The sequence below is a fragment of the Drosophila navojoa genome, chromosome 4 (genome assembly GCF_054131105.1).
Source record: "Drosophila navojoa isolate 15081-1374.11 chromosome 4, UAZ_NAV_1.0, whole genome shotgun sequence".
Classification (NCBI taxonomy): Eukaryota; Metazoa; Arthropoda; class Insecta; order Diptera; family Drosophilidae; genus Drosophila; species Drosophila navojoa.
The window spans coordinates 22,772,946-22,784,543 of NC_142892.1; the positions used below are offsets into that span (position 1 = coordinate 22,772,946).

Sequence of the window (11,598 nt, forward strand, 5' to 3'; positions counted from 1 at the left end):
AACGGGGCTGCTTTTTGTTTTGCCAATAAGCCAAGAGATACAGAGAAAGAGAGAGAGAGAGAGAGAGAGGGAGACAGAGAGAGAGAGAGAGAGAGAGAGAGTGAGATAGAGAGGGAGAAAGCGTTGGCTATACTGATAGATGGATAGAGAAGAGAAGAGGTGGGAGGGTGGTACATCGTGCTGGAGCAAACAGTTTAAGGATTGACCCAAGTTTGCCCGCCCATCCCTCCGTCCGACCGTTCGTCCGTCCATCCGTCCAACTGTTTGTCGGCAATCGTTTAATTGTCATGCATTTTGTGCATTTCGCAGTTGCCCGCATGCAACCTGTGTGAAACTTAATATGGCCTGAGCAATTTTGATAAGTATAAAATGCAAAACCTGCTGCATAAATATCGAATTTCAGCGCCGTCGTTCCGTCGCCACGACGATTGTCAATTGAACGCAGCCAGTTGCATAAACATTGCAAAGAAATTGTCATGATCAAAATGTGATATTAAACGTGGCGATGCAAAGTAGGGGTAACCGGCATTCGTATACCCGTATGTCCCCTCTCTGTATGTCCAACCCCTTCCCATCCCCAACCACATCCACATCCCCATCAGCCAGACTAAAGCCTCGTCTCCTGCACTGGGTATTCGTATTTGATTTTATTTGCCTAGAAATTATCGTTGATTGTGTCGGTTCGCTTTGGGATTTGCTGTCAGTCTGTCCGTGGCCGCGGCCTGTCGCATAAATAGCAATTTTCTGGCATTTCATTTGACATTTAATTGAGATCGTAAAACTTTGTAAAGCTCTTTGTTGGACACTAACTGTGCCTGGCTAATGCAAGATCTCTTGCTGCTTATCAATGCACTCGCCTATTACAAATTTGCTTGTGTCGCTGCCCGAACCGGTCTGAGTCCAGGAGCGACTCCTGCCAGTGCCCTTGCACAACACTTGACCATAGTAAATGACTGACAGCCAGTTCGGAACTAGGCGCTGCACTCGAGAGTAGCCACGCATCAGCGTCGACATTCACAGCAAACAACAACAACATGGAGTCCTAAAATAATGTTGATGTTGCTGTTGATGTGGTGTTCATTGCTCCACAGTTGGCTGAAGTGGCCCACACATCCGCCGAGAGCGCCACAAGGCCTACACGTTTTGTTGTTTTTAATAGAGCCAAGCGATTACAGCCTCTACGGTAGCCGCAACAGCAACAGCAACAGCAACAACAACAGCACCGGCAACAGCAGCAGCAACACAAGCAACAATTGGCTGTGCCTTTGGCTGGAACGCGACGAGCGCGCGTAATCAATAAATCTAAAAATAATTCTACCAATACATGTCAAAGCCGTAATAGGGAAACCATAAATTCTTTGTTGTGTCCAGCTAAAAATGTGCAAGGCACGACGGTAGCAGTCTGTTGCATGTTGCTGTTGAACGGCTGCAACTATTACCAATTGTTGTGGCTCGCAACATGCCCCGTATCGGCAATAAGTAACGCTGATTTGGCAGTTAAATGCCGCCGTTGCTGTTACCTTCTGGTTGCTGCTGCTGCTGTTACTGTTGCTGCTGCTGCCAACCGGATATGTAACGGCAACATGTTGCTGCTGGCAGCCAAAATTGTTAAATGTGACAATAATATCCGGCTGGTGCTGGCCATTAGAAAACAAGATCCACTCATAATGAGGAACTTTTGATACCAGGCTTAAGATCTATAAACTGCGCCACGCCGTCAACATCCTTTAACAGCAGCAACTAGTTCGGAAGCAATATGCTGCTGATACAATGTCGGCTCTCCAGATAGGGCAGGGCCACATGTTGCCCGCAAGTTGCAATCATTTGTCCCTTTGTTTGTCCTTAACAACTTTTCCACGCAGTTGCAGTTGTTGTTGCAGTTGCTGTTGTTAGTGTAGGTCGAGCATGGCAGTTGCAATTGCAACACAATGACATTATTGGCAACTCCTACTGCTCCGCTTGTCTGGTCAGTTGGCTACATGCAAAGCGCCACACGGCGCTTGTTCTTTCCTTTTGTTTTGTTTTCTGCTTCTTTTTCATGTAACAGAAGCAACAGAAACGCGCATCGAGCCCCTTGCAGCAGCAGCAGCAGCAACCGAGCAGCAGAGCCGAGTCGAGACTCATGTTGGTTGGCTGCTACGTTGCTGATCTTGATACTGTGTCATGATTTATTTTTAATAGTTTGCGCTTAATATGCGCCAGCATCCGCCTGAGATGGAGTCTCTGCAACAGCCTGCCGGACAACCAGTCTGCCTGCCTGCCTATGGAAGTCAGCGTCGACATCGTCTAGTTGTAAACAACTGGCGTTGCAGCAACAACATAGCCAACATTGCTTTTTGTCTTCATCTGTGAGGGAGCAGGCAGTCAGTCAGCCCGCCAGCCCGCCATCCAGCCAGCCGTGTGCAAAGTAATTGTTGGTAACACCTGCTTCTTCGCGTCGGCGTTGGTGGCTAGGCCAGGCAGGCCAGAGCCATAGCCATAGCTGGGGCTCCGACTGTGGCTCGGTCTCTGCCTCAGTCTCTGACTATGGCAGAGCCAGCAGCAACCTTGGCACAGACAGGATGCATGCTTAATGCGCCGTCTGTGTTTTTTCTTCATTTTTGCTTTCTGCTCTTTGCTTTTGCTAGTGCTGCTAACTGCTGCTTTGAAGCTCGATGCGCCACAGCGTGGTAGTTACATTGATTCGATGTCAGCTTGGCATTGTTTTTATGAAAGGTTGCAGTTACTCGAGCTAAAGCTGGGGCTGCAGTTGCAGCTAAAGCTGTTGTGTGTAATTCGTTGCAATCGTTTTGAAACGTCAAAGCAACAGCGGCACTAGCAGCAGCAGCAGCAACAACGTGTTGCTGCCAGTTCCCAATCAGCGTCATCAATAGTCTTAAGAGGTCCGAGGCTTGCGGACAGAGTAGCTATGCCATTATTTTGCCATTATATTGACATCAATTTCAGCCGCTGTGGTTGTTGGTGCATTTCGTTAATTGTTTCATAGACGTTAAGTTATGTTTAGTAGCTAAAGAGCTGATGCTGTTGTTTCAAATGCTGCTGCTGCTGCTGCGGCTGCTGCGTGTTTCTGCTGGTAATTTCAATAATAAAACTACAAAACTAAAAGCAGACAGCAGCAGTAACAACAACAACAACAACAATCACAACAGAGTAATGACAATTGCCTTGCATGGAGTGAAAGGCTTCAATCAAAGCGAGCAACACAATCAAACAGAGACGTAGACGGAGCGATTGCTGCTGCTGCTGAAAGCGGACGAAGCTGTGCAGCGTTTTTATACATTTATTTTTCTGCTGCTTTTTCGGCAGACAATGGCAATCAGCAATATCAACTAGAACGACCAGAAACAGCAACAGCAACAGCAACGGCAAACGGGCAATTGCACATAATAATGCCCAAGCGAGCAGCAGCACCACAAACAACAACAACAACAATAGCAGCAACAACATCAGCCGCGTCATGTCATAGTCACGTCAACTCAGTTTCTGTTAGTAGTTGGCCAAAGCTAGAGCTCAGGCCACGTTTTGAGGCTGTGCAGGAAATCACAGCATGAATCACTCGCACAGCGCGAGTCCAACAAAAATAAATAAAGAAAAATAAACTGAATAAAAACAAAGCACTAATGATTGCTCGATAATAAAATACCCTGCAAATAATAAATATTTAACTAATTCAGAAAACTAGCTATTTGATGGTGTTTATCTGGCAAATTGTTAGGCAATCAGACTGGATCAAGCTGATCAAAAATATACATGGATTGCATTTACATTAGCTAAAAGCTAATATACCCCACTCTTAATGTAAACAAGGCATAATAAGAGTAAAATAATCACATGATATTCGTACGGGAGAATGCTCAACACAGCCGAAAACCCGCAAAGAGGGCGAACCAAGCTTTGATGACTGTATATATATATATATATATATATATATATATATATATATATATATATATATATATATGTGTGTGTGTGTGTGTGTGTGTGTATGTGAGTGGGGGTGTGTGTGGGTGTGCGTGTGCATGTTTGTGTTGGCTGTGCGCGGTAGGGTCGAACCATTTTTCCTTGGCTCGTACGGGTTTTGCTTTCGATTTTTGGCGGCGCGCGCCGAATGCAGAAGTCATGCGCATGTCACGCTTATTTAAATCAATTTTTTGCCTCGACTACACAAAGAACAATTCCAAAATATAAGAAAAGGCGGGGTATACTTTATTGTACGAGTTGATATGCCAAAAAAAGAAAAAACATTTTAAAATACTGCCAAGTAGTTCGTAAATAATAATGTTTTATGTTATACTGCCAGGGTTTGAGCTAATTGTTTGCCCTGCTGTGATCCTTGACATCAACTTTACCTAAAGAGACTTTACGCATACTATATCCAGGTCTTTAAATTCTAAATTAAAATATAATAATTTTATATAGACGGAATTAATTAAATACATGCATGAGCTTTTAAATTTAATTAAACATATTATAGATTTATTTAAAAGCCAAAATGGTACAAAAATAAATTGAAACAAAATAATTCATCAACAATGAATTAATTAACTATAATATAACATAAAAATTTGGTTTTCAAAATCTCAGCTAATAAAAGCAGAGCCGACTGATCAATCAGTCCAAGTGTTCTGTGCATAGTCCATAGGACTTTCTACCCAACAATGAGAAGCTCGATCAAAATACCAGCCAACATATAAAAGTTTTAATCTAACCAGATTGTATGCCAGCAATTCGCTGTGTACTGAGAAAGCAACAGTTGTGTTTGAATTTGATCGTTGTTATTGTTGTTGTTGCTTCAGATGTCGTTGTTGTTGTTATTGGTGTTGCTAGACCCGCATCTGCAAGACGTAGTATCAGGTTTTTTGCAATTGCCCCGTGGGTGTTTTTTACTTTTTGTTTTTTTTTTTTTTTTTTGTTTTTTTGGGTTTGCATTAATCAACTTTATGCGATTTTAAATGTTGTTGTTTTTTCGCTGCTGCCTTCATCGATGGCCGGAACAACAACAACAGCAACATTGGCGCGAAGCTCTTGACTGCTTGTTGTTGTTGCTGTTAAAATTAAAACAGCAATTAAATGGCCAAAAGCCAAACCCCATCACAGCCTGCTGCCGCCTACCCGCCTCCTGCTTGCCTGATCTCTGCCTGCCTGGCTGCTTCGGCGTGGCCAACTGGCTTGGCTTGTGCATGGCAAATGAGTTGCAACTAAAATTCAATTAGCTAACAAAATTCCATTTCGAACCACAACATGGACACAGGCGAAGCCGCAGCAGCCACAGCAGCACAAACAGCAGCAACAACAACAACAACAACAACAGCAACGGCAACAATAATAACATTGGCTAAAAACTTATAAACACTTTGGTCGAGAGAGCGAACCGCCCACTGCTGCCTGCTTGAAGCAACCCCTTCCGGCTAACGCATCATCGCAGTTTGGTCAACAGAATTTTGGGTTTTGAAAATTGAATTAGATGCAGCAGACCGTGTGGCAGACGGACAGACAGACATACAGACAGATAGACAGAGGCAGACTGAGACAGAGGTCGAGGTATTTCATCAACTTTGTCAAACTTCCCCACTCCATGGCTCTTACAATTTTGGCACCCACCAGCCGGCCAGACTACCCACCCACCAGGCTCTCCCTTTGCCCCGCCCCGCCCCCGCTCATCCTCACCCGCCTGACCGTCAATATTAACTGCATTATTGAGCAATGCGGCTTGCCACAAACATGTAATTGAATTGCACCCTTCAGTCCAGTCTTTCTGTTGTCCAATCGCCCGTCAACGCCAACGTGCCCTGAGCTCTTGTTGTTTTTGGGGGTTAACTCTTTTCGGTCTGGCTGAGCAGGAGGGGTAATCAGCAGCAGGGCTGCTGAGCTCTGCTTGATTTATGCTGCTGCATTTGCATGGACTCTGCCAGCTGTGCGCCGTGAGCTGTGGGCTTCGAGCTGTTGGTTTTGGTCATCAAATTGATTTGGCTTTGCGTATGGTTAGCCCCAACACCACCTCGATTCACACTCAAAGCGCGGATACACAATATTTAATTGCTCATCGCAAAATTGTGCGGTTTTAATGTTAAATTTAGAAATGAGAATTACACTGCTCAGCATCAAATTGTGGACAAAACTCGCAATCGCTGAGAGACGATATCAGAAAGGAATTTTAGTGCTCGGTCAGAAATAACTTTAAACGTTAAATTCTCCAATGTGTACTATATTAGCTTAAAAAAGATCGTTTTATTTATAATTTAATCATCTACTTTTATTTATTTTATCGCTTCGTGTTTTAATATTTTGAGTTTAACCTTAATTGATTTAGAACTTTAGAATGAATTAAATCTTATTTAACTGCAATTTGCCAAGCAGATTTCTAGATGACTCTATCATGTTGTGCAGTGTTGGCTTTTTGGCATAAATAACCCATTCACAAATAAATTACTATATGCATGCATGTGTGTGTACTGGCATTGGTCGCTGTTGCCACAAAATATGATATCGAATATAACGCAAAATTAAGCCAATTGCATTTGATGCATTTACCGAAAACAAATTTCATTGTTGATTTATTGTTCGCTTGTTTGTTTTGTTTTGTTTCACAGGGTTTCATTGGGCTTCCATTTATGTTTTTTGTTGTTGTTGGGGCTTAGATCTCTTCGCTGGTGTTATTTTCCAAGGGTTTTCATTTTGACCAATAAATAAGTTTGCGTCATTCAATTATAGCAATTGTTCGTATTATTTGTTGTTGTTGTTGTTGGCTCAGCCATCGAACGGTCTTATCAGAATGTGGGCTGCATTCTGGTCTCAGATTAGCTTCCCACTGCTGGCTTCGCTTAATGATTACAATTGTGACAACAAAGAATTCATTTCAGTTTGCCATTAAGTCATCAATTTAAATAAATAGAAATAAAAAATTAATAAATATCGCGCTAATGCGCGAGTGTTGCTCGCAATTGGCAAATGTGTCACGAACAATGAGCCGCGATATTGATAAGCACGTGGTGGGGTTCAAATTCTGGGGTCAACTAGGAAGTAAGTGCAACCTCCGGGCAATTTCTATTGTCTCTAATGGCATTCAGTTGCAACAAGTCCAAAGATCATTAGACACGTTCTATGATAACGCAAATTAGCTTCAGCCACAAAGAAAAACAAAACGCACATTTCTTCTAAGCCACACATTGAGCAATCATCGGGAAAATGTTGTTTTGGCAAGCCGATTATTGTATACTCTCGTATGGAATTTGGGAGTCTCCGTCCCAGTTGTACTTCACATAAATTATAAATTAAACTACAATTAGCTAAAAAGGGTGGAAAAAGGGTGAATGACACAATGATTTCATTCAAATTTAAAAGCAAACAGAACAATATTTATTCAATTCATTCAGATGACTTATGAGATTTTGTATATCTATATGTATTTGAATGCCATTGAATCGCACATGTCCTAAAATACCCTCTAGGATGAGGCAGTTCGAAGCGTTACCATCCATAATTAAGTGTGCATCATGCCTGCTTATAGATTTAGTCATTTGGTTGAGCTACAAACTGAGGCTTGTCTTCCCGAATCGTGAGGAACTGCAATCTTATCATTTTTGGAAGTAACATCAAAACCGAGAATTTAATATTTGGCTGCTTGTGCTTATCAAACAACATTCTCAATTTACATAACGCGACTTTATGCCCCTGGACGTAAATAAGTCCACGTCACATATTCCAGCTGAGGGTTCTGCGAGCGGAGTTATAAATAGAACTAATCTCACATGGATCACATGCAGCACTCACATTACGCATAGGCAGTGGGACCTATCGATTCTTGGTCAATCGTTGCCTCTGAAAAGCTTCCCCAGCATCCAGTTGGTATGGGGCATAACTGTCAATGTATTCGTTTCGATACACTTAGTACACTTAAGTTTCGTTAATGTCACAAATCAGCCGGAGCACTTGCGAAGAGCCACACAAACTCTGGCTGGGAGTTCTGCGAATAGATAGAGATATAAATTACATGCATTCGTTGAGCCATTGAGACACTTGCATCACGCATGGGCAGCTTAGCAAAAAGACCAATTATGCCACGCCCCAAGCTCTCCAGGCGGCGTGTCTCACGTGTCCAGCTCTTCAGCTCAGTCGAACAATAGTTTATCAGCTCGTTACGCAAGCGTGATATTAACATTGTTAATCAATTTCTAATTTTTCCTTATCAATGTCTGTCAACTCGTACAAAACCGTATGAACTTAACAAATATAGAGAGTTGTGAAAAGTGTAAGTGCAGTGTGCGGGTGTAACTGGAATCTAAATGAACACTCTCCAATTTTGTAGGTTGAATTCTTCGGCATGCTTAGTTATATCAAATAAATGTAAAAGTATAGTTTGAGTATACGTCGCATGTCATATTGAATGTCATTGATTGAAGCTAAGGCCAAGGCTGACTCAATCAGCGAGCCATCAATTGGCCAAATTTGCCTTCTGCCCGGCCAGTCAGTGCGTCTTAATGACTTCATTTAAATTAACACTTGCGAATAATTAATTTGAAACTGTTTGTGCACAGTCTGATGCTTGATGACATGGTGGCATTGCACTGCCCATGGTCCACTGGCCACGGGCCACTGGGCATATGTGTCCACATCTAACCAGACACGTCCATCCAGCAGGCTGCCCTGGCATTTTATCAACTGTCCGACTATTTGTGCAGCGAGAAAAAAGAGAAGAGTTGAGCGTACAACAAATGTTACTCAAGTAAAATGTTTGTTTTTGCATTCAGTCTAAGTGCAGAGCACAGTCACAGTCACAATCACAGTCACAGTCATAGTCGCAGCCACAGTCACAATTACGGACACGAGTCTGACTCCGACTACATCACAGTCATGGGCATTGGGCGCAACTGTACCCAGCTGATAGCGTAGGCCCATCGATAACAACAATCGCTGTGGACCAATGGGGGCATTGGACTGCGTCTGGGACTGGCACTGACACTGGGATTGGAACTGGGACTGGGACATGGGACTGGGCGCACAGCACTTGGCGTTGGGCTTGCTTCTGTTGCTTCTGCTGTAGATGTTGCTGTTGCTGTGGCGCAAGCCGCTGTCGTTCCACTGATAACATTTGGCAAACGCAAATGGAAGCGCGTATTAAAAATGCCCAAAGAGCCATCATTGAATCGCAACGGCAACGCCGACGCCGACGCCATCGTCGGGTGCAATGCCCCCTGGCCGTTGACTGACCAACAGCAACATCAACAGCACCAGCAGCACCAGCAGCACCAGAAGCAGCAGCAGCAGCAATTGCTGCTGTCTCTTCATTCTCGGCCATTCATTTGGCCCGGCAAACATTTGCATTGGCCATTCTCGGTCAATATAGACAGATTTCCATGCAAATTTAATACGCAAACATTCGGGCGGCCCTAGTCAAATTGAAAATCTCATCTGTGCAAAGTGGCTGGCGGTCGGGTTTGGGAGATTGGCTCGCTCACCTGCTGCCACTTGCGCATTTTGAGCAGCTGCCTAACGGTAAGGCAATCAATTATTGGTCCGCAAGCGCGTTTCGTGCAACTCACACTGGATCGACAATCGCATCCTCGTCCACATCCCCATCTGCGCATGCAGCGCTCTCTCGGCTCGTTGCTCGCCGCCGGATGTGCTAAGCGCGCTGCCAATTTAAAATACAAACAATATGGTCCAGGGAGACGCGTCAATAAAACTGGGCATCAACATCAGCATCGGCATCGGCATCAGCATCAGAATCGGCATCAGCATCATCCGCTTCCGTCAATGGCTTCGACCAGCTCTCGGTGTAGGCGGCAAAGACATGGCGAGTGCTTGACCGAAATCGAAATGAGGGATACGTACTAATTGCAACGGCCCGTGGGCTAATGCAAAATTAAACAGAAACAAGGCCTGCGACCCTCCTGGTTTTGAGTGCTAGGCAAAGAGAATAAGCTGTTATATCTAAGAAATGAGTTCACTCTATCTTTGATTTGGCATGCATTCAATAATTTATAATCAATTAATTATTTAATGTGAAGCTATACTGCGATAAATGTATTTATAAATTAGAATATTGGAATATTAGAAAACAGCCTCGAAAAGCTGAAGTAAGCAATTACAATGCCAGCAATTCGCATTCGGGGAGCTGGCCAATCATATCTCGACTGTCTAAACGGTAAAATATATAAGGGTGAATTAATTCTTAAGCTTTGAATATTTTCACAAATGCTGTACTTTGAAATAAAATAAAAAGTATTCCAACCGAAATATATTTCAATAATCTTTTTGTATTGTATTGTGTATATATGGCAATACTATATTGATTAATTGTGAAAAAAGAATGAAATATCAATTTACTCGTTTGAATATAATTTCAGTTTTATTTTGTTCCCAATTTTTCGATTCAAACTCTGTCATCGATTGGCATTTTAGTTGCAAATTTATTATGTGGAAACATGATATAATAAATTGAATGTTTTAAATAAATATTTGTAATTTGTTTTTCTTAAATATTATATTTCCTATTTTCATTTATTTGTTCTTGATTTTGATTTTGTTAATTAATGATTGAATTTTTGTTTAATGTAGCTGCGGTAAATTGATCATTTAACAGGTTACAGAAATACAAATTTCATTTATTCAAATTTTATTATAAATCAGCCTGGCATGCAGCAACGATTTCATTTTTTTAATATATGCATACAAATATGCATTGAACTATTCATAAAATTATTTATTTTCCTACGAGTATATAAAACACCATTTGGGAACGTTAAAGCAAAAACATCTGTGCATAATACGGCATAATATTTTTGCTTACAGAATTTCTTTTAAAAACTAACAGGCTTCATTCCTCCACAGCCTTTCATGCGAATAGCCATAACTTAAATAAATAAATACAATAAAAGAGAAAGAAAAAAACATTAAAATCAATTAACGCCATTCTTAACTCTTTTGCCTGCTGCTGTATCCCTCTCTCGGCTCTCTGTCGCTGTCTTTGTCTTAGTTACATTCTCCTTCTATCCTTCTATGGCGCGACTGTTAATTTCGGTGACTACTGAAGCGCTATGTATTTAAATATGTTTCGTGTGAACGGCAAAACGGTTACAGGAGAGGACAGCCCCTACTTGACACCAGACGCTGGCTGATGCAGCCGCGGCCCGGCCGGGGACCAACCGCACTCGAGGACAACGAGAACTTCCGGACATCCTCTGTTTTTCGTCTTTGGCCGCGTACTCCGCAAATTAAATGCAATGACAAATGCACTCCGTCAAATTGAAAAGGGATTTCTCTTATTAATTATGACGCCGCCGCAGCCAGGACACCACGAAAAGGGTTGATGACGATGACAACATGTCGTATGAGGGACGGAGAGAGAGAGGGAGAGAGAGGTCCTACGGCTGACACTGGGAATACCGCCAGCCAACTGTCGATTTTTTTAACGACAGGCATCTGCGTGTTAATTTAATGTGTCTGAATGTGTGAGTGCATGTGTGTGTGTGTGTGTGTATGCGTAATGCACATTTAAATAATAACTCTGCGGTTGGCCACAGCATGGCTGCCTTTTGTTTTATTTTTTGCTGCCCTTTATGCATTTTTACATTTATTTTTTCTTAACACAATAAATGA

General features: G+C 42.5%; 1 long non-coding RNA gene across 1 annotated transcript; it reads right to left on the bottom strand.

Moving 5' to 3' along the window:
• Positions 1-7,386: 7,386 nt before the first annotated feature.
• Positions 7,387-8,328, bottom strand: LOC115562269 (uncharacterized). Its single transcript, XR_016196839.1, has 3 exons — positions 8,021-8,328; positions 7,771-7,963; positions 7,387-7,714 (listed from the first exon to the last, which is right to left on the bottom strand). It is a non-coding gene; the product is annotated as an uncharacterized LOC115562269 (long non-coding RNA).
• Positions 8,329-11,598: the final 3,270 nt, after the last annotated feature.